We start from the raw sequence: 21,571 nt of genomic DNA, 5'->3' as shown, positions 1-21,571 counted from the left end.
GACAGACTGTGCAGCATCTGTGCTGGGGGGATATGGAACTAATAAATCATTGCCATTTTTACTACGCATAGGCAGAATATCATAGTACATTCAAAGCCAAACATTTGCTGTCCAAGAAAAATGATTTACATTCTGGGATTTTTTTTCCCTCACTTTGAAATTTTATGCATTTAGGCATCTGAAATGATTTTATTACTTTAACTCTCCTGTAATCATTAACAGTTTGTTTTTTAAATTTGGGGGTTAAATTTATGAATTAAATATTAATATAAACATAATATACACCTTTATGATCAAATATAAAACACATTCATCTCAAAGTCCAATTTGCAGATGTAACAAGTAAGACTGGGCTAAAAAAAGAATGATACTTTGAGGCATGCAGAAAAAAAAAAACTACCAGAGAAACTAGATAACTACTATTAGCAACTAAAGAAATCAGTAAGAAAAGCTTATCTTTTAGTGGAATTAATTTTATCAGAGTATAAAAGCAAGTTTATAAAAGACCCCATCAATGACAATACAATATCCTTCTTCAATAAATAACAATCTTAGGACGATTTCCTAGAGCTCAGTCACATTTGGCCACCTATTTGTGCTGGAATATATTAGTGTAATAAAAAGGGGTTTCTAAATAGTAACAAAGGCAGTTCCACTAATCAAGTTATCATCATAATATATTGAGAGTGAGACAAGTCACAGAAAACAAGGACTGACAGTAATACTGTTTTAGGATTCAAAGAAAAATGGACTACTTATTTTGGCACGCCACAATCATTTTACCTACACACTTTTTCAGAAAACTGGAGAAATTTAGGAAACAGAGCGAGAAGGGCTAAAACATATTTGGAGCCTTCTGAACAGTCAATGGCATTCAAATTTTTGTCCTAGGACTTGAAAAGTTACAGACATGGTCCTGCCAATTGTGAGATGCCCTCTCCAACACAGACCACCCACAACTATGGATTTTCCATCTGGTGAACAAAACAGACAGCTCCCTAATTATTTTTAAAAAGGATATTTTCCCCCTAACATACTTTCTTTATTTGTCCATGACCTGGAACTTAATGGAAAACCTGATGTATGCCAGTTTTGTTTCTTGTAATGAAACATCATATTTTATTGTTTTAACTGGGGTTTTTTAAAAGCTCTAAGATAGGTATTATTACCCCCCAGAGCTAACATACAAAACCACCAAGACAATTCCAATGAACAACAGAGATTTCTCTGAACAGAGAATATCTTGTTTAAATATTAATCACTGAAGTTTTCTCTTATAATCAACATAATGAAAATAAGAGGGAAATTATTTTCAACTGGGCACCCATACTGCTGGTGTCAAAATCTATGGCTTTTCCAACAAGATGGCCACCTCTGCCAAAAGCATACTCAGAAATGCCAACTGCAATTAAAATCTGGCACCTGTCTTGGGCACCAAATTTGCTTCTAATATCTCCACGTTGAAATGTGTCTCAGCTTTGAGAAGACATAAGATGCTTCTTGCCCTCTGCTCTTCAAAAAACGCTCGAGTGGAAAAATTGACGGCTGTTACCCCAAAACTTACTTTTTTTTTTTAATCTTAACTATCCTAAATCTTCTCTTTCTTTACCTGAATCCATTTTTTAAATTAGTCCCAAGAGAATTAGCATTCATTCCCATCACACGTTTTGTTGTAACCTTAGGAAAAACAGACAGTGAAATAAGTTCTTCCTAATACTGTGCTTGGAGGGTGGCAGTATGACACGGATAGACTTCACAAGGTTTAGATACTACACAGTCGGGAGGCTATAGGTGAGGATGGAGTGCTTTCCTAAGAAAGTTCTTCAGAGATCAGAGCAATAAATCTTGATTTGATGCACGTTGTTCTCTCTGACTGCTGTCTATGAACAAGTTTGTGCCTCAACTATTGTTTTATTGAGCCCTCAAAGCCTTACTAAGGTTTTCATTCTTAAAAGGACCTATAGCCTTTCCCAAGAAGAAAGTCCAATTTTCTCTTACAAGCTTTTCGCATGCCTGACACCTGGCTCCACTTATGAAAGGAGGGAGTGGTCCTTGGGCCTAGCCATCACTTTGGAAGGGTAACTCTATTGCACACATCAGCCCCAACAAGACCAATGAACCAAAAGGCCAGAGCATGAGATAGCCTAAGAGAGGCTCGCTGAAACAGAAGCTCCTGGGCAGGGTTCCTGCCTGCCTTGCTCATCATCATACCCAGGGCTTCTATTAGAAGAGTGCCTGGCACAGAAACGGTGCTCAGTAAATGCCTACTGAAAGAACAATGAACAGAAATCTGTGCACGTGCCTTTGTAAAGAGCAGTTTATATTGTAAGTCCCCTTGGCTTCAACAGTAAAAGGAATCTGATTAAGTAAATTATAAATCATTGCAAGTGCAAGAAGACTATCCTTCTCGGATTTGTTAGGGGGTCCAGACACATAGATGTTCCAACCTTTGCACTTGCCAGCCTTCCTCTTTAGAAGCACTGTCAGCAACACCACTTACCCAGGCCACCCTGAGCTCCTAGAACATACCACTCTTAATCAGAAATGGAAAAAGGGTAAAGGAGTGTAACAGACAACTTAAGGCACAAAGAGATTTTACTATTAAATAATACAGAAAATGCATAAAAGTAGCACTTAATTTATAAAAGGGTTCTGCTCAAAAAAAAAAAAAAAAAAATTCCCCAAGAAGTTGCTTCCTCGCAACTGAAAATGAAATTTTCCATTTCATTTTCAGGAAAGGATGTTATAAATGATGGTTAGGGGCCTCACAAAAGGCCACTTAACTGCACAATGTTCTAGATTGCTGGTCTGACTATACCCAACCACCCTGTAATGGCTTGTTCATGGGAAGAGAATCCATTTAGTTTAAACGAGGGAGCTCCATAGCCACAGGAGCTTATGAATGGCCCAAGCATTCTTAAAGAAAGCCATCTCTCTGGATCAGAAATTCCCCCCGAGCAGCATTTTTTCCAATTTATTTTTTACTGCAACCCACGAAAAGCAATATATTTTATATTCAGAGCCCATAAATACACATACACATACCCTACATATTAAAAGAAACAAACATTTTATAAAACAAAACACTATGGGATGCACTCTCAATAGAACAGTTTTCTGAATAGAACAGTTTCACCCTGGCTGGTGTGTCTCAGTGGACTGAGCACCAGCCTGCAAACCAAAGGGTCACTGGTTTGGTTCCAAGTCAAGGCACATTACTGGGTTGCAGGCCAAGTACCCAGCTGGGGGCTACTGAGAGGCAACCGATCGATGTCTCTCTCTCTTGCTCCCTCCCTTCTTCTCTGTCTAAAAAATAAATAAGTAAAATCTTAAAAAAAACTTTGAATAGAACAGTTTCTATTCTGTTATAGGTTTTTTTTTTTTTTTAAGAATAAGATTATCACTATTTGATTTGGATTTTTAAAGTATATTTTATTGATTATGCTATTACAGTTGTCCCAATTTTTTTCCCCTTTGCCCCCCTCTGCCTGGTATGCCCCTTCCCTCCAGCAATCCCCCCCTTAGTTCATGTCCATGGGTTGTGCATATAAATTCTTTGGCTTCTCTATTTCCTATGCTACTCTTAACACCTCCCCTGTCAATTTTGTACCTACCAATTATGCTTCTTTTTTAAAAAAAGATTTTATTTACCTTTGGGGTGGAAGGGAGGGAGAAAGAGAAGGAGAGAAACATCAATGTATGGTTGCCTCTCCTGCATCCCCTACTGAGAGCCTGGCCTGCCACCCACGCATGGGACCTGACTTGGAATCAAACCGGTGACCCTTTGGTTTGCAGTCTGGCACTCAATCCACTGAACCACACCATCCAGGGCCCATTTATGCTTCTTAATCCATGCACCTTTTCCCCCATTCTCCCCCTTTTCTGTCCCTGCTGATAACCCTCCAAGTGATCTCTATTTTTACGATTCTGTTCCTGTTCTAATTGTTTGCTTAGTTTGTTTTTCTAGGGGGTTTTTTATTTTTGGTTCAGTTTTTGATAGTTGTGAATTTGTTGCCATTTTACTGTTCATAGTTTTGATCTTCCTTTTCTTAAATAAGTCCCTTTAACATTTCATATAATAAGGGCTTGGTAATGATGAACTCCTTTAGCTTTATCTTGTCCTCAAAAAGTTTTATCTGCCCTTCAATTCTAAAAGATAGCTTTGCTGGATAGAGTAATCTTGATTGTAGGTCCTTGCCTCTCATAATTTTGAATACTTCCTGCCAATTCCTCCTAGCCTGCATAGTTCCTTTTGAGAAATCAGCTGACAGTCTTATGGGAACTCCTTTGAAGGTAACTCTGTTTTTCTCTTGCTGCTTTTAAGATTCTCTCTTTATCTTTAACCTTAGACATTTTAATTATATGTCTTGGTGTGGTCCTTTTTGGATCCAACTTGTTTGAGACTCTCTGTGCTTCCTGGACTTATGTGTCCACTTCCTTTGCCAAATTAGGAAAGTTTTCTTTCATTATTTTTTCAAGTAAGTTTTCAATTTCTTGTTCTTCCTCTTCTCCTTCTGGCATCCCTATGATTCAGATGCTGGCACTTTTGGAGATGTCCCAGAGTCTTCTTATACTATCCTAATTTTTTTTAATTCTTGCTTCTTCATTCTGTACCTTTTGACTGTTTATTTCTTTCTTATGTTCCAAATTGGTGATTTGAACCTCGGCTTCCTTCCCTTCACTGTTGGGTCCCTACGGATTTTTCTTTATTTCACTTAGAATAGCTTTCATTTCTTCCCTTCTGCATTTGTCATATGCAATGAGTTATCCCAACATCCTTATCACCAGTGTTTTGAACTCTGCATCTGATCGGTTGGTTATCTCCACTTTGCTTAGTTCTTTTTCTGGAGTTTTGATCTGTGCTTTTAGTTGGGCCATATTTCTTTGTCTCCTCAATATGGCAGCCTCCTTGTGTTTGTTTCTGTGTGTGAGGTAGAGCTTCTTTGACTCCCTGTCTTGGTGGACCTATTACCTTGTAAGGGGTGGTGCCTTAGGTATTCACCAGGGTGGGACAACCCGCTGTATGTGGGAGAGGAGTTGGAGAGGGAACAGTGTCACTCGCTTGGCTCTCTACCTATTTCTAGTCATTTCCCCCACTTCCCATATGTGACTGGCGCCCTTCTAGCTGCTGCCCTCGTGCTGAATCCTAGAGTGGGTGGGTTTGGTTACATTCTAGGACTATGTGGGTCCTTTAAATGGATGCTCATCAGAGACCAGCAATTTCTTCTGCCACTGTGTCCCCCACTAGTTTTTACAGCCAGAAGTTATGAGGCTTTATTTTTTTTCAGTGCTGGAACCCTGGGCTGTCTGGCCTGGGGCTGGGATCGCTTGCTCCCCAAGTGTCTCTCCCAGTTTTTACCCACCACACATGAATGTGGGACTGCCTACTCTGCTGGCTGCCATCCTAGCTGCCTTGTTGCCATTACCTCATCACCACAACATGTCCTCTCTGCCCCAGCTCCCTAGCTCCGCCCCTCCTACCCATCTGGATGAATATTTCTTCTTTAAATCCATGGTTGTTGACTTCCATACAGTTCAGTTTTCAGGAAGCCCTGGTTATTTTCAGCTTTGGAGTTAGTTGTGATCCTTCTTATGGATGTGTGAGGAGGCGAAGCATGTCTAGATATGCCTCCATCTTGGCTGGAAGTCTAATTCATTTTTTTAAGCACTCAAACTGACCCAATAAATTATTTTCCAGCTGACTAATAGGTGGGGAGCCCTGATCTAAAGCACCATTGCCCTAGTAGCATGGGAGATTTACAGTGGCAGTGGAGTGCAGGAGGCCAGTGGGCAATGAAACTCCCAGCCTCCTTTGGAATGGCCAAGCCTCCATGGCCTCTGAGCCTAGAAGTCTTCAAGACAGTAGATGATTTGCTGCAGTGTGGAATTTGCTTTGAATATTACAAAACTGAAATGATGATTCTTCAGTGTTCACATAACTACTGTTCTCTCTGTATAAGAAAAATTTTGTGTTATAAAACACAATGTCCAACTTGTTTTGTGACAGACACAGAGCTGGGGAAAAAACTGTGTAATAGATGAACTGGCAAAAAGCTTGAATTTTGTATGGAATCATTTGTGCAGTTTGTCTTAGAGTCACCACCCATTTCTCCTTCCTTCTCTGCAAAGAACTTTGCTGCCAAAGTACACACTCCTGTAGCCTTCAGACAGTCTTTAAAGCAAGGAAGCTAGGTTAATGGAGATTTTTTTTGATTAGAGAAAACTGGTGGTTCTGCATCAGAATTGCTGATAAATAAGAATGAAAACAAATTCAGCTCTCAAAAAGAGGTGAGCACTTCTGCAAAGACCAAAGAGACCCCTTCCTTAGAAAAGACAGCTTCAGGCATCACAGAAGCTAATGTTGCTGAGGCACCCTATACCTCAACTTTGAAACAAGTTACTAAAGTCGACTATCCGTTTGCAGGGTTAATATTCTAGGAGATCACATTTATAAGCATTTGGACAACTGTTTATCACATAAACAGAAGAAGGAAAGCCTCAGAAGTTCTGTTCACAAAAGGAGCCACTGCCCAAAACTGTGTATAACTTGCTATCAGATCACAATTTAAAGTAAAAGCTGAAACAGCAAGTGAATGAAATAAAAACAGCTCATTAAAAGGCACTAAGAATTTGTACATATGTACAATGCCCACTGTGATGCTTTGCACCCTAAATCAGCTGCTGAAATCATTCAAGAAATGGAAAATATGGAGAAGACTAGGCTGTGTCTTGAAGCTAGTAAACTAAATGAAAGCTCAGTGGTTTTTACGAAGAACCAAAAAAAAAAAAAAAAAAAGGAAAGAGATGAAATTCACAGTAAATATTGTAAAAAAACATCAGAATGAATTTCACCTTCTGGTAGATCAGGCAAGAAAAGGATACAAGAAAACTGTTGAAATGTAAAAAAACAAAAATAAAAGATGATCTACGGAAAAGCTATTCTCTATATGTATGAACAGGATGATAATAAAATGAAATACTCGGATATGCCTTCAGTAGTCACTTCTTTAGTCAAAACTGTACTCCCTAGAGAAAATAGAGCCTGATAAACCTGATGATTCTTCTGGTGTACGGATATTCAAGAAGAAGCTTGAGAGATTGAACATGGCAGCGGAGTAAGTGGAAGCTACACTAACCTCCTCCCAGGACCAATCTGGAGTTACAACTAAATTGTAAAGAAATCATCCTGAATAACCAACTGAACACTAGCAGGAAAGAAGCCTTTTAACCAAGGACAGACAGAAGAAACCACTTCACCACAACAAGACTGGTAGGGAGTGCAGAAGTTCCAGAGAGATATATCAGCAGTCAGGGAGTTCCCCCTGAGAAATGTGGGGTCTAAATCTCAAGCAGGGCTCCCCAGCCTACAGCATTAAGCTAGAAAGGAACCCAGATAATACCCAGCTATGAAAAGCAGCAGGGTTTCTGTCTGCCAGGAAGAGAGGGCTAGATATGCAGAGTGCCTCTTAAAGGACGAATGCACAAAATTTCATTTGCACCCATTTACCCTGGGCTCCAGCAGAGGGAGGGCAGATTTGACTAGAGATGCTTGAGGAGAGTCTGGGATTGGTGGCTCTGGGGAGAGAACTGAGAGAACAACCACCAGGATCCCTGAGCTCAGTCATTCCCTATACTACAGAGGCCATCTTTCTCAGGCACAGCGCTCCTCTCCAAATAGCATCAACTTGAGAAGAAGCAATAGCCACAACTGCAAGAATTACTCTGCCCCACACTGTAGAGCTTCAACTGGGCTGCTGTTTTTACAGCTTGCAGCTATATCATTAATAGTTTAACAACTAAGGCGGATCTCTGGGAGCTCTATGAGATTTCAGTGACCCTCCCCAGGGCCCACTGCTGATAAAAACCAGCCTTGGTGTGCAGCCTGGTTCTTTCTGCACATAGACAGGCCCAGTAAAGGGAGCCAAATGCTGTGGATTGCTGATAGGTCCAAAGAGACTGACCAGGGCCAGTCACAAGTAGCGTCTAACAAAGGCCTACACCAGAGTCTCTGCCTCTATAATATGTAGAAACAAACACAAAGCAGCCACCAAAGTGGGAAGACAAAGAAACAGGCCCCATATGAAAGGACAAGAGAATTCTCCAGAAGAAGAGCTAGACAAATGATAATAAGCAATTTATCAGATAGAGCATTTATAGTAATGATTATAAGGATACTCAAGAGCATGAAAAAAGACATAGAAACCATTAACAAAGAATCAGTCAGAAATAAAGAATGCAATATCTTAAATAAATAATATACTGGAAGGAATAAATAGGTTAGATGAAGAAGAGGAACAAATCAGTGATTTGGAAGATAAGGTACCGAAAACAACAACAACAACAACAACAACATAAACACCCAAGCAGAGCAGGGAAAAGAAAAAATAATTTAAACAAATGAGATCATAAGAAACATTTTGGACAACATGAAGGGAACAACATTCGCATCATGCAAATAGCAGAAGGAGAAGACAGCGAGCAAGGGATCGAGAACCTATCTGGAGAAGTAATGACCAAAAAGTTCCCTAATCTGGTGAAGGAAAAAAACATACGAGTCCAGGAAACTCAGAGAGTCCCAAACTAGTTGGACCCAAAGAGGCCTGCCTATACTAAGACACATCATAATTAAAATGACAAGACTTATGGGAAGAAGAGAATCCTAAAAGCTGCAAGAGAAAAGCAGAGAGCTACATACAAGGGAGCCCAAATTAGGCTGTCCTTTGATATCTCAACAGAAACATTTCAGGCCAGAAGTGAGAATTGTGAAACATTCAAGGTATTGAAAAGCAAGGACCTACACCAAGGCTACTTTTCCCAGCAAGGCTATCATTTAAATTTGAAGAAGAAATAAGGAGCTTCCCAGACAAGAAAAAACTAAAGGAGTTTGTTAACACAAAAACAGTACTGCAGCAAATGTTAAAGGGCTTGTTAAAAGAAGAAGAAAGAAGAAGAGGGAGAGAAGGTGGAGGAGAAGGGGGGAGGAGGAAGAGAAGGTGAAGGAGGGAGAGGAAAATCAGAAGAATATAGTCCAACAATAAAATGGCACTAAATATGTATCTATTGATAATCGCCTTAAATGTAAATAGCTTAAATGCTCTGACTGAAAACCATAGGGTATCTGAATGGATAAGAAAAAAAAGACTCATATATATATATATATATACTGCCTCCTAGAGACACATCCTAGATTGAAACATATACACAATTTGAAGGAAAAGGGGTGGAAAAAGATGTTTCATGCAAATAGAAAGGGAAAAAATGCTGGGGTAGCAGTACTTATATAAAAATAAAATAGACTTTAAAACCAAGGCTGTAATAAGAGATAAAGAAGGACACTATGTAATGATTAAAGGAACAATCCAACAAGAGGATATAACCCTAGGAAATATTTATGCACCCAACATATAAGCAACTAAATATGTAAAGCAAACCTTGGTGGACATAAAGGGAGAGATGGACAGAAGGACAGTCATAGTTGGGGATTTTTTAACACCGATTGACTTCAATGGATAGATCTTCCAGACAGAAAATCAACAAGGAAACAGCAGCCTTAAATGACACACTAAGTCAAATAGATTTAACTGGTATCTTCAGAGCATTTCATTCCAAAACAGCAGACTCTACATACTTTTCAAGTGCATATGGAATGTTTTCTAGGATAGACCACATGATAGGACACAAAACATGTCTCAATACATTTAAGAAGACTGAAATCACGTCAAGCATCTTCTCTGACCACAACACTATAAAGCTAGAAATCAATCACAAGAAGAACACTGGAAAACACAGAAAGACATGGAAGCTAAATAACATTTTATTAAATAATGAATGTGTTAACAGCAAGATCAAGGAAGAAATCAAAAGATACCTTGAAAAAAATGAAAATAGGGACACAACAATCCAAAATCGGTGGGTTACTGGGAAAGCAATCCTAAGAGGGAAATTCATAGCATTTAAGCCTATCTAAAAATACAAAAACAAAAAAACAAAAAAAAGCTCAAATAAGCAATCTAACTTTACAGTTAAGGAAACTGAAAAAGAACAAAGCCTAAGTGAATAGAAGAAAGGAAATAATAAAGATCAGAGCAGAAATGAAAGAGTCTAAAATAAATGATACAAAAGACCAATGAATCCAAAAGCTGGTTCTTAGAAAAGATAAACAAGATTGACAAATCTTTAACCAGACTCATCAAGAAAAAAAAAGAAAGGACCCAAATAAATAAAATCAGAAATGAAAGAGGAGAAATAACAACTGATACCAATGAAATAAAAAGGATTGCAAGAAAATATTATGGACAACTATATGCCAACAAACTGGACAACCTGAATGAAATGGATAAATTCCTAGAAACATACTATTTTCCAAAACTAAATCAGGAAGAATCAGAGAATCTGAATAGACAGATTACACCAAGTGAAACTGAAGCAGTAATCAAAAAACTCCCAAGAAACAAAAGCCCTGGACCAGATGGATTCACAGGGGAATTGTATCAAATATTTGGAGAACTAACACCTCTCTTTCTCACACTTTCAAAAAATTCAAGAGGAAGGAAAGCTCCCAAGGTCATTTTACAAGGCCTGCTTTATCCTAATTCCAAAACCAGATAAAGACACTACAAAAAAAGAAAATTATAGGCAATATCTCTGATGAACATGAACACTAAAGTCCTCAACAAAACATGAGCAAACCAAATACAGCAATGCATCAAAAAGATCATACACCATGATCAAGTAGGACTTATTCCAGGAATGCAAGATTGGTACAACATTAGCAAATCAATAAATGTAACACACCACATAAACAAAATGAAAGATAAAAACCACATAATCATCAATAAATGCAGAAAAAGCATTTGATAAAATCCAGCACCCATTTATGATAGAAACTCTCAGCAAAGTGGGAATAGGGGGAACATACCTAAACATAACAAAGGCTATATATGACAAACCCACTACCAGCATCATACTCAACAGACAAAAACCACAAGCATTCCCCTTAAGATTGGGAACAAGACACAGAAGTCCGCTTTCAACTCTCTTATTCAGCGTAGTACTGGCCCTGGGTGGTGTGGCTCAGTGGTTTGAACGTCAGCCTGGGAACCAAAAGATTGCAGTTCAATTCCCAGTCAGGGCACATGCCTGGGTATCAGCCAGGTCCCCTTTTAGGACATGCAAGAGGCAATTGATCTACATTTCTCTCACATAGTGATGTTTCTCTCCCATCTCTTTCTCCCTCCCTCCCGCTCTAAGAAAAATAAAATTTATAAAAAAGCATAGTACTAGAAGTCCTAGCCACAGCATTCAGATAAGAACAAGAAATAAAGGCATCCAAATTGGAAAGGAAGAAGTAAAACTGTCTTTATTTGCAGATGACATGATACTGTACACAGAGAACCCCAAAGATTCCACCAATAAACTACTAGAACTGATAAATGAATTCAGCAAAGTAGTAGGATACAAAATTAATATCCAGAAATCAGTTGCAATCTTACATGCCAATAACAAACTAACAGAAAGGAAAATTAAGAAAACAATCCCATTCACAATTGCTTGAAAAAGAATAAAATACTGGGATGTAACCAAGGATGTAAAAAACCTCTGCTCAGAAAATTATAAGACAGTGAAAAAAGAAACTGAAGAAGATACAAAGAAGTGAAAGCACATACTGTGTTCATGGATAGTAAGAATTAATATCATTAAAAGGTCTTTACTACCCAATTTATCAATTTATCAATTCAACATAATTCCTATCTAGATTCCAGTGATGTGTTTCACAGAACCAGAAAAAAATATTTCAAAAATTTATATGGAACTACAAAAGGCCCCACATAGCAACAGTGATCCTGAGAAAGAAGAACAAAGTTGGAGGAATCACACTACATAATATCAAAGTACACTGTAAGGCCATAGTAGTCAAAACAGCACAATATTGGCATAAAAACAGACTCTTAGATCAATGGAACAGAATAGAGATCCCAGAAATAAACCCACACCTTTACAGTAAATTAATATTTGACAGAGGAAGCAAGCACATACAATGGGCTAAAGATAGTTTATTCAACAAGTGGTGTTGGGAAAATTGGACAGATACATGCAAAAAGATAAAATTAGACCTTTTTCTTATGCCACACACAAGAAGAAATGCAAAATGGATCAAAGACAAATGTTAGATCTGAAATCATAAGAACTGTAGAAGAAAACATAGGCAGCAAAACCACAGACATTGCTCATAGCAATATTTTATCAGATATATCTCCTCAGGCAAGGGAAACAAAAGAAAAAATAAACAAATCCGATTTCATCAAACTAAAAAGTTTTTGCACAGCAAAGGAAATCATCAACAAAATAAAAAAGACAACCCTCAGAATGGGAGAACACATTCACCAACACATCTGATAAGGGATTAATAGCCAAAATTTATAAAGTACTTACAAAATTCAACACCAAAAAACCCCCAAATAACTCAATTACCAAATGGCCAAAGGACCTGAATAAACACTTCTCCATAAAGGACATACAGATGACCAATGGACATGTGAAAAGATGCTCAATGTCACTAATCCTTAGAGAAATGCAAATTAAAACCATAATAAGATACCATATCACACTTCTCAGAATGGTTATCATCAATAAATCTACAAACAATAAGTGCTGGCAAGGATGTGGAGAAAGGGGAACCCTTTTGCTCTGTTGGTGGGAACGCAGACTGGTGCAGCTCCTGTGGAAAGCAGTATGAAGATATCTCAAAAACTCAAAAACGGATCTGCCTTTTGACCCAGCTATCCCACTTATGGGAATATATCCAAAGAAATCCAAAACACTAATTCGAAAGAACATAAGCATCCCTCTGTTTATTGCAGTGTTATTTACAATAGCCAAGATATGGAAGCAGTCCAAGTGTCCATCAATAGATGAACGGATAAAACAACTATGGGACATTTACACAATGGAATACTATTTGGCCGTAATAAAGTAATAAAGAAAAAATTTTTACCCTTTTCGACAGTATGGATCAACCTGGAAAACATTATGATAAGTGAAATACGCCAGTCAGAAAAAGGCAATCACCATATGATTTCCGACATATGTGGAATCTAATGAACAAATTGAACTGACCAGGAAAATGGGGACAGACTCATAGATGGACAGTAGGATGACAGCTGCAAGGGGGGAGGTTAGGGAGTGGAGGGATTGAGCAAAAGGAAAAAAGGCTCATGGATATGGACAACAGTGTGGTGATTGCTGGGGGGAAGAAGATATAAGAGGACTAAATGGTAATGGAAAAAAATACAATAAAGATTAAATCAATAATAATTAATTAAATAAAGAAGAAGCTCTTTCTTCATCAGAATCAGATTCATGCAAGAGTTCCAGTTCAGACATCATAAAAGATCTTCTGGAAAAAGAGAAAGCCTGGGAAGCATCACATAAAAACTATCTTTAAGACATAGAAGTAAGTCCAAGACAGAATCATCACACATGATCAGAAACTGCCAAGATGGGGCCAAGAAATAAGCATAGGAATTAGTGTGGGCTTTGGCTGACTTTTCCAGTGTATAGTACTTTTTGCTGTGGTAGAGACTTCATATTCATAAATGCCAAAGTAAGGATGCTAAATTCTAAATATTATTTTTAACTGACTTTTCGTTCTTTTCTGCCTTTCTGGGAAAAATAAGTTATAAAACATCCTCACTTGGTCAGTTACCTTCTCCCTCTAGAACATTACTCTCTAAAAATACTAACTTCTCATATTCGTCAGCTTTGCAGAGTACACAGATTTTGGCAAAGGTGTTTTGTTTCTAAATTTCAGAAAGTCAAGCCAGTCTCCTCCTACATGGAGAAACCAACTTCAAAAAAGGATTCTTCAACCTTTCTACTACAAGGAGCAGCTGAGGCCTCTATTTTTACAAAGGCAGGATGTCATAACTCACAGTCTGCTATAAATTAAACTGGAATTACTACTTTAATTGCAGCAAAAGGAGTTTGTAATGGAGCAGTGAGACCCAAGACAGAGAGCCAGGCAAGTGAATTCATTCAGGTAATACTTGATTATCTACTTGGTTTGGGAGCAGTCACTGGCACTGAAAAGGTGACCAGAGGCCATCTGAAACTGGTTCTCAGTGGGGAGGGGAGGAAGATTTTGTTCCTCAGGGGACATTTGGCAATGTGTGGAAACATTCTGGCTGCAACAACTGTGGGTTTGGGGGGTTGCCAGTTATATCAATGGGTAGAGGGCCAGGGATGCTGTTAAATAGCCTAGAACACACAGGTCAACCTCCATGGAGTGTTTTCTGTGCTGCCATAACAAAATGCCACATACTGAGTTGCCTAAACAGGAGAAATTTTTTTTCCCCCTCACAGCCCTGGAGAGTAGCAGTCCAAGATCAAGTTGTTGGGAGCATTGCTTTCTTCTAAGAGCTCCTTGGCTTACAGATGGCCACCCTCTCACTGTGTCTTCACATGGTCTTTTTTCCTTGATCTCACATCTGTGTCCTAATCTCCTTTCACACAGAAACCAGTCATACTGGATCAGGGCCCATCCACAGGGCCCCATTTTACCCCAGTTACCATTATAAGACCCTATCTCCAACAAATACATTCACATCTGAGGTACTGGGTGTTAGTACTTCAACATATGAGTAGCGTTGGGAGACCCACAACTTAGCCCGCAACACCTTAAAATAAAAAAATTACTCAGTTCATAAAAAGTTGTCCATATATACAATGGAACATTACTCAGCCATAAAAAAAAGAATGAAATCTTACCATTTGTGATAACATGGGTGGACCTAGAAGGTATTATGCTAAGTGAAATAACTCAGAGAAAGATAAATAGCATTATGATTTCACTTATATGTGGAACCTAAATAACTAAATAAATGAATAAACAAAACAAACAAACTCATGGATGCAAAGGACAAACTGAGAGTTGCCAGAGGGGATGGGAGAGAGGGAGCTAGGTGAAAAAGGTGATACAATTAAGAAGTACAAATTGGCAAATACAAAATTGTCATGGGGCTGTAAAGTACTGCATAGGGCATACAGTCATTAATATTATAATAAATATATATTGTGCCAGGTGGGTACTTGAATTATTGGGGAGATTACTTTGTAAATTATATAATTGTCAAACCAGTATGCTGTATATCCGAAAGTAATAGAAAATAATATTGAATATCAACTGTAATACGAAAGATTTAAAAAGAAAAGAAAAAACAGATTAAAAAAAAAACAACCCACCAATGCCCTGAATGATCTAAATTGAGGAGGAACAAGTAAAGATGGTGGCTGTTGACATGCATTCCCTCAACTTCCTTTACTGAATGCCTAAATTTTAATGTAATTATGAATAAAGACAAAAACAAGATAATTTCCTGCTAATATGTCAGAAATGCATGTGTTCCTTGGTTCAGACTCCCACCTGTTTAAGCAATTCTTTTCTCCGCCTTTTCTATCCTGTTGAAGATGGAGGTGTTGGCAGAAAACCTGAGGATACAGATAATTATGGACACTAGATAACAAAGTCAAAAACTGCAAATCATCCTGATGAAAAGCCTGGAAATCCAGCCCTGGCTGGTGTGACTCAGTGGATTGAACACCAGCCTGGGAACCAAAAGGTCAGTGGTTCAATTCCCAGCCAGGGCACATGCCTGGGTTGTGGGCCAGGTCCCCAGTTGGGGGCATGTGAGAAGTAACCACACATTGATGTTTCTCTCCCTGTCTTTCTCCCTCCCATCCCCTCTCTAAAAATAAGTAAAAAAAATCTTTTTACTTAAGGTTTTTTTGGTGTGTTTTTTTTTTTTTAAAGAAAAGCCTGGCCGTGGCTGGTGTGGCCCAGTGGATTGAGTGCTGGCCTGCAAACCGAAGGGTCGCCAGTTTGATTCCCAGTCAGGGCACATGCCTGGGTTGCAGGCCAGGTCCCCAGTGCGGGGTGCGTGAGAGGCAGCCACATATTGACGTTTATCTCCCTCTCTTTCTCCCTCCCAACTGCTCTCTAAAAATAAATAAATAAAATCTTCAAAAAATATTAAAAAAATAAATGACAAGAAAAGCCTAAAGAGCTGTAAAATAAAATATATATATATATATATTTCTTTTTATTTGGAATATGTGAATACAATGCAATCAGTCTTAAGCTTTTACCACCAGAGCAATGTGCAAACTGTGGGTGGGAGAAGGAACTGTTCAGCCATTCAAATCCACTAGGGGTTGCCTTGGGAAGCAGATAGATGCACAGTATCCCAAGCCTTCTAGTCCCTTCATACAAACCCACTGCATTTTCTCTCCAGAGTAAAGTCAAAGATTCTGGGTAAAGAGATAACTCTGATGACTCCAGGGACAAATAAGTTCCTGAGGGGAAGGAGGAACCCAGGGACAAAGTACTCATGAAGGCCATGCCCAGCAAGCACCTGAGTTCAGCAGATTAGAAATGAGCAACACTTTCGATTTCACCTGGGTAGTGGATTCAAGCAACTCACCCATGACTACTTCCCACCCTCCCATACCTGGCTTTGGCGGACAGTGACTGAATATTCCAGTGACCAGGGCCTTCTTCACACTAGACAAAGCTGCAGTACTGAAGGGTCCAAGTGCCCATGGGCTGAGCCTCACTCCCTCAATCAGCGTGGGCTTCCCAACCATCCAACCCACAGTCAGAAATCATGAAATGAGAATTCTTCCTAACAATCTCTTGGAACCATCTTGCATGTGTCTGAGAATTTGGGATCCTTATAGGCTTTCCTCACAGGGAGGGAAAACCCATGTATCCTATGGGTTTTCATTATCATAGTTATACATTTTTTGCGTTGTTACATTTTATTTTAAAATTACATTCAAAAGATTGAGGAGCATTATTCTTATATTTAATTTTAAAAAGTTGAATCTGGGAATGGGCAAGATGGCGGAGAAGTAAATGGAAATCACACTGACCTCCTCCCAGGACCAATCTGGAATTACAACTAAAATTTGGAGAAATCACCAGGAACAAACAACTAAACAATAGCAAGAGAGAAGCCTTATAATCTTGAACAGACAGAAAAATCAGCTTTTGCACAATCTGACTGGTAAGGAGTGCAGTGGAGACTGAAGAAAGATGGCGGGGTGCCCATGGGCAGCAGCGACAGAGGGATACGTAAACAGCCAGTTGGATCCCCCTGAGAAGAATGGGGTCTAAATCATAAGTGGGATTCCCAGCTGACAGCACTAGAGCACAAAAAGTACACATATAACAGCCAGCTGCGAAAATCAGCAAGGCTGCTCTCTGCCACAGAGGGGCAGCTGGAGATGCAAAGAGCCAACGCATACATTTTCATTTGAAGCCACTTACCCTGGGCTCTGGCAAAGTTGGGGGCAGAGACACCCAAGGAGAAACTGGGGAAGGAGGCTTTGGGAAGAGAACTGAGGGAATAGACAGCAGGATGCTGGTGCTGACTCATCCCCCATACAGCAGCACTCATCTTGCTCAGGCAGTACACTCCCCAGAGGGGCCACAGCATGTGAGGAAACAATAGCCCTGCCCCCAGGAGGCACTCTGACCTGCCCTGTGGTACATACGCCTGACTGCTGAGTACAGAGTGGCAGCCACAGAGAGTAGATCCCTGGTTAAAGGCGGTGCAAAGTGGATAGGAGAAACTGGAGGAGAGACCGGAGACGGAGGCTTTGGGGAGAGAACTGAGAGAATAGCTGGCAGAATCCCGGTGCTGAGGCATCCCCCATACATCAGCAGCCATCTTACTCAGGCAGATCATTCCCCAGAGAGGCAACACCCTGAGAGGAAACAATAGCCTTACCACCAGAAGGAACTCTGCCCCACCCTGTGGTGCCTAAACCTGATTGCTAAGTGAAGAGTGACTAGATTAACAACTGAATCAAGACTGCCACAGACAGTAGATTCCTAGAAGTCTTGAACCGACTGACTAAGGTCAGACCGGATCAACATCTGAAATCATCAGAGGCAGATCCCCAATGTTAAACAGTAAGAGCCAATATACCCAGCATAAAATGCATACAAAGAGCAGCAAGTTCAGGAGATCAAGGACACTGCACCACTGAATCCACAGCTCTTCTACCACAGAGTTCACATCACAAAGTCAGGAAATCAAGATAGATCAGGTTAAGAAGCAGAAGGAAAAAAGAAGAGTCTCACAAATAATGGGAAGACAAAGAGACACCCCCCAATCTAAGGGAAAAAAGGAATCCTCACAAAGAGAACTAAATGAAATAGAGGCAAGTAAACTATCAGATATTGAGTTCCAAACAATAGTTGTAAGGAAGCTCAATGAGCTCAGTGAGCGCAGAGAAAATTACCAAAAACTATAGGGAAACTATGAGGAACTTACTGCAAACTATATCAGCATGAAAAAGGACATAGGAACTATCAATAAGAGACAAGAGAAAATGAAGGATTCAATTCCTGAATTGAAGAACACAGTAGGAGGAATCAAAAGCAGGCTCAATGGAGCAGAGGACTGAATAAGCGAGCTGGAGGACAAGATAGAAAAAAGCTCCCAGAAAGAGCAAGAATGAAAAAAGACACAAAAAGAATTAAAGAATTTTTTTTTCTTAAAACATAAGTATGGGTATATTTATTTCTCTCAAATGCATACAAGACAATAATTACGCAGCAACAAAGCTTTTGTTCAACAATGATTTGATTCATAAGCATTTGAAATTTACATAATTTCACATCATACATAACCTTACATTTTTAAATACTGTGTAAAGAAAGCCCCCCAAATAACCAATTCTTACATTTCCTATTTATCCCTCTATACATCCAAACTTTAAAAAGTTACAAACTGAACATTATACAGAACATACAAATCATGTTTAAAAACGTGAGGTTTTAAAGTCACTGTTCCCCAGTATGATTCAGAAAAGTCCTCATGCTGCCAAGTGCAGCCCTAGGTAGTGAAGTGAATTGCAGGAGGGGATGAAAGAAGAGAAAGACACAAGTTTGCTGTCTTAGTATTTTACTCACCCTGTCAGTAAAAGTGGCGATGTCATGAGAAGTAATAGTTTAGGTTTAATATGAGGAATGGAGTTTGCCTCACAGTTTGAGACATGCATTTCAAGTATTTTCCTATTTGATCTGAGCTCCCTGCAGCAAACTGACGCTGAAAGAGAATAATTATTTTCTTCCATACATTCGCTCAATGTCCGCCTGGTAATGTGTTTTAAGCTCTTTGCGTTTCAGCTTGAAGGCATCTGTCACCAGACCAGTTTCCGGGGTCCACGGTTCGGGACTCAAACGAATTTTCACTGGAATTTCAAACTTTTCCAGACTTGCTGAAATAGCAGCTTCAGAGAGCACTTTGAGTACCTCATTTTCCATCTCACAGCTGTTACACAGCTCCTCCCATGTCCCTGTCAGTCCTTTTTTTCGAGCTAGTTCTGTTAGTTCCTTTTGATTTGGCACAACAAATCCAATGACGTAAGAATGGTAACTGTTTGCATATGCACAAATGTTATCTATTAATGGAAGGTTCTTCAAAGGTGTTTAGGGGAATGCAGGACAACCTGAAACGTAATAATATCCATATAATAGGGATTCCAGAAGGAGAAGAGGAGGAAGGGATAGAAAACCTGTTTGAAGAAGTAATGATGGAAAACTTCATCAATTGGAGAAGAGAAAAAGTCACACAAGTCCAGGAAGTACAGAGGGTCCCATTCAAGAGAATCCCAGTGATGCCCACTCCAAGAACACCATCACTAAAATGGCAAATATCAAAGACAAACAGAGAATCCTAAAGGCAGCAAGGGAGAAAGAGGTAGTAACATATAAGGGAGCCCCAACATGGCTAGCAGCTGACTTCTCAGCAGAAATACTGCAAGCCAGAAGGGAGTGGCAAGAAATATTCCAAGTCATGAAAAGCAAAGGCCTGCAACCAAGACTCCTCTACCCAGCAAGGCTCTCAATTAAAATGGAAGGTGAAATAAGGAGTTTCCCATACAAAAGAAGGCTAACAGAATACAGCTCCACCAAACCAGCACTGCAAGGTATGCTAAAGGGACTGCTCTAAGAAGATGAAAAAAAAAAAAGAGAAAGAGAAGAACATAGGTACAAAGGGAAAAAAATGAATAAGTAGCTATCAATATAACTTTAAATGTAAATGAATTAATGCTCCAATCAAAAGACATAGGGTAGCTGAATGGATTACAAAACATGACCCGCATATGTGCTGCCTACAAAAGACTCACCTCAGAACAAAGGACGTGCACAGACTGTAAGTAAAGGGATGGAAAAAAAATATTCCAAGTAATGGACAGGAAAAAAAAGCAAAACTGGCAACACTTATATCAGACAAAATAGATTTCAAAAGAAAGGCCATAAAAAGAGACACAGAAGGACACTTCATTAGTACTCAAAGGAAGAATCCATCAAGAAGACATAAACATTGCAAACCTATATGCATTCAACATAGCAGCACCCAAATATGTAAGGAAAATCATGGACGACTTCAAGAAAGATACAGACAGCAAGAACTGATAGTAGGGGATTTCAACACCCCACTGTCAACAATGGGTAGATCTTCCAAACAAAACGTCAACAAGGATACTGTGGAACAGAATGGTGCATTAGATCAAATGGATTTAACTGAACCTTTCATCCCAAAGAAGCAAACTACACGTTCTTTTCAAATGCACATGGAACATTTTCAAAGATAGACCACTTGATAGGACACAAAACAAGCTTCAACAAATTCAGGGAAATTGAAATTACAACAAGCATTTTCTCGGACCACAAGGGCTTGAAATGAGAAACCAACATCAAGGAAAAAACTCAACAACATTCACAGTCATGGAGCCTGTCACCTGCCCCAGCCTGGAAATTCAAAGTCAGCCACATATTCTCTGTCATATCATATGAAAAACTGGGCTAGACTCAGAGGAAGGAGGAGTGAAAATTGGTGGAAGAAATATCAATAACTTTGGATATATGCAGATGACAGCATCTTACCGGCAGACAGTAGCAACAACTTGAAACGACTTCTGGTAAGAGAAAAAGAAGAAAGTGCCAAAGCATTTGAATATCAAGAAGACTAAAGTCATGACTACAGAAAAAAACAACAACAACAACAACACAATTTTAATATAGACAATGAAGACACTGAAAATGTTAAAGATTGTGCTTACTTTGGTTCAGCCCTCAATTCAAAAGAAGGCTGCAGCCAAGAAATTAAGCGAAGGCTGAGACTCAGAAGGAAGGCAATGGGAGAATTAGGAAAAATTACCAAGAGCAAAGATGTCTCATTAGAGGCCAAGGTTGAAATCATTCACATCTTCATATTTCCAATTACTATGCACAGTTGGACAGTGAAGAAGGCTGGACAGTAAAAAAATTGATTCCTTTAAAAGATGGTATTGGAAGAGAGCTCTGCAGATACTCTGTACCATCAGAAAGGTGAACAGATCGGTCCTAGAATAAATGAAACCCAAAACATCATGGGAGGCAAAAACAACAAACCTGAAGCTGTCCTACTTCAGGTCTATCATGAGAAGGCAAGGTTTTTAAAAGAAAAAAAACAACAATCCTGGGAAAAACAAAATACAGCAGGAGAAGAGGAAGATG

General features: G+C 39.2%; 1 protein-coding gene and 1 pseudogene across 7 annotated transcripts in view; one reads left to right on the top strand and one right to left on the bottom strand.

The window, feature by feature from the left end:
• The window catches only part of CLYBL (citramalyl-CoA lyase), a 339,893-nt gene that overhangs the window by 294,346 nt on the left and 23,976 nt on the right, over positions 1-21,571 (bottom strand). The window lies entirely within an intron of this gene.
• On the top strand, positions 5,818-7,119 carry LOC129071218 (E3 ubiquitin-protein ligase RAD18-like; annotated as a pseudogene).

The sequence above is a fragment of the Pteronotus mesoamericanus genome, unplaced genomic scaffold (assembly GCF_021234165.1).
Source record: "Pteronotus mesoamericanus isolate MK-2021 breed Mesoamerican mustached bat unplaced genomic scaffold, CSHL_Meso_final contig_26, whole genome shotgun sequence".
In the NCBI taxonomy this organism is placed as follows: Eukaryota; Metazoa; Chordata; class Mammalia; order Chiroptera; family Mormoopidae; genus Pteronotus; species Pteronotus mesoamericanus.
This window is presented reverse-complemented; position numbering and strand designations above follow the sequence as displayed.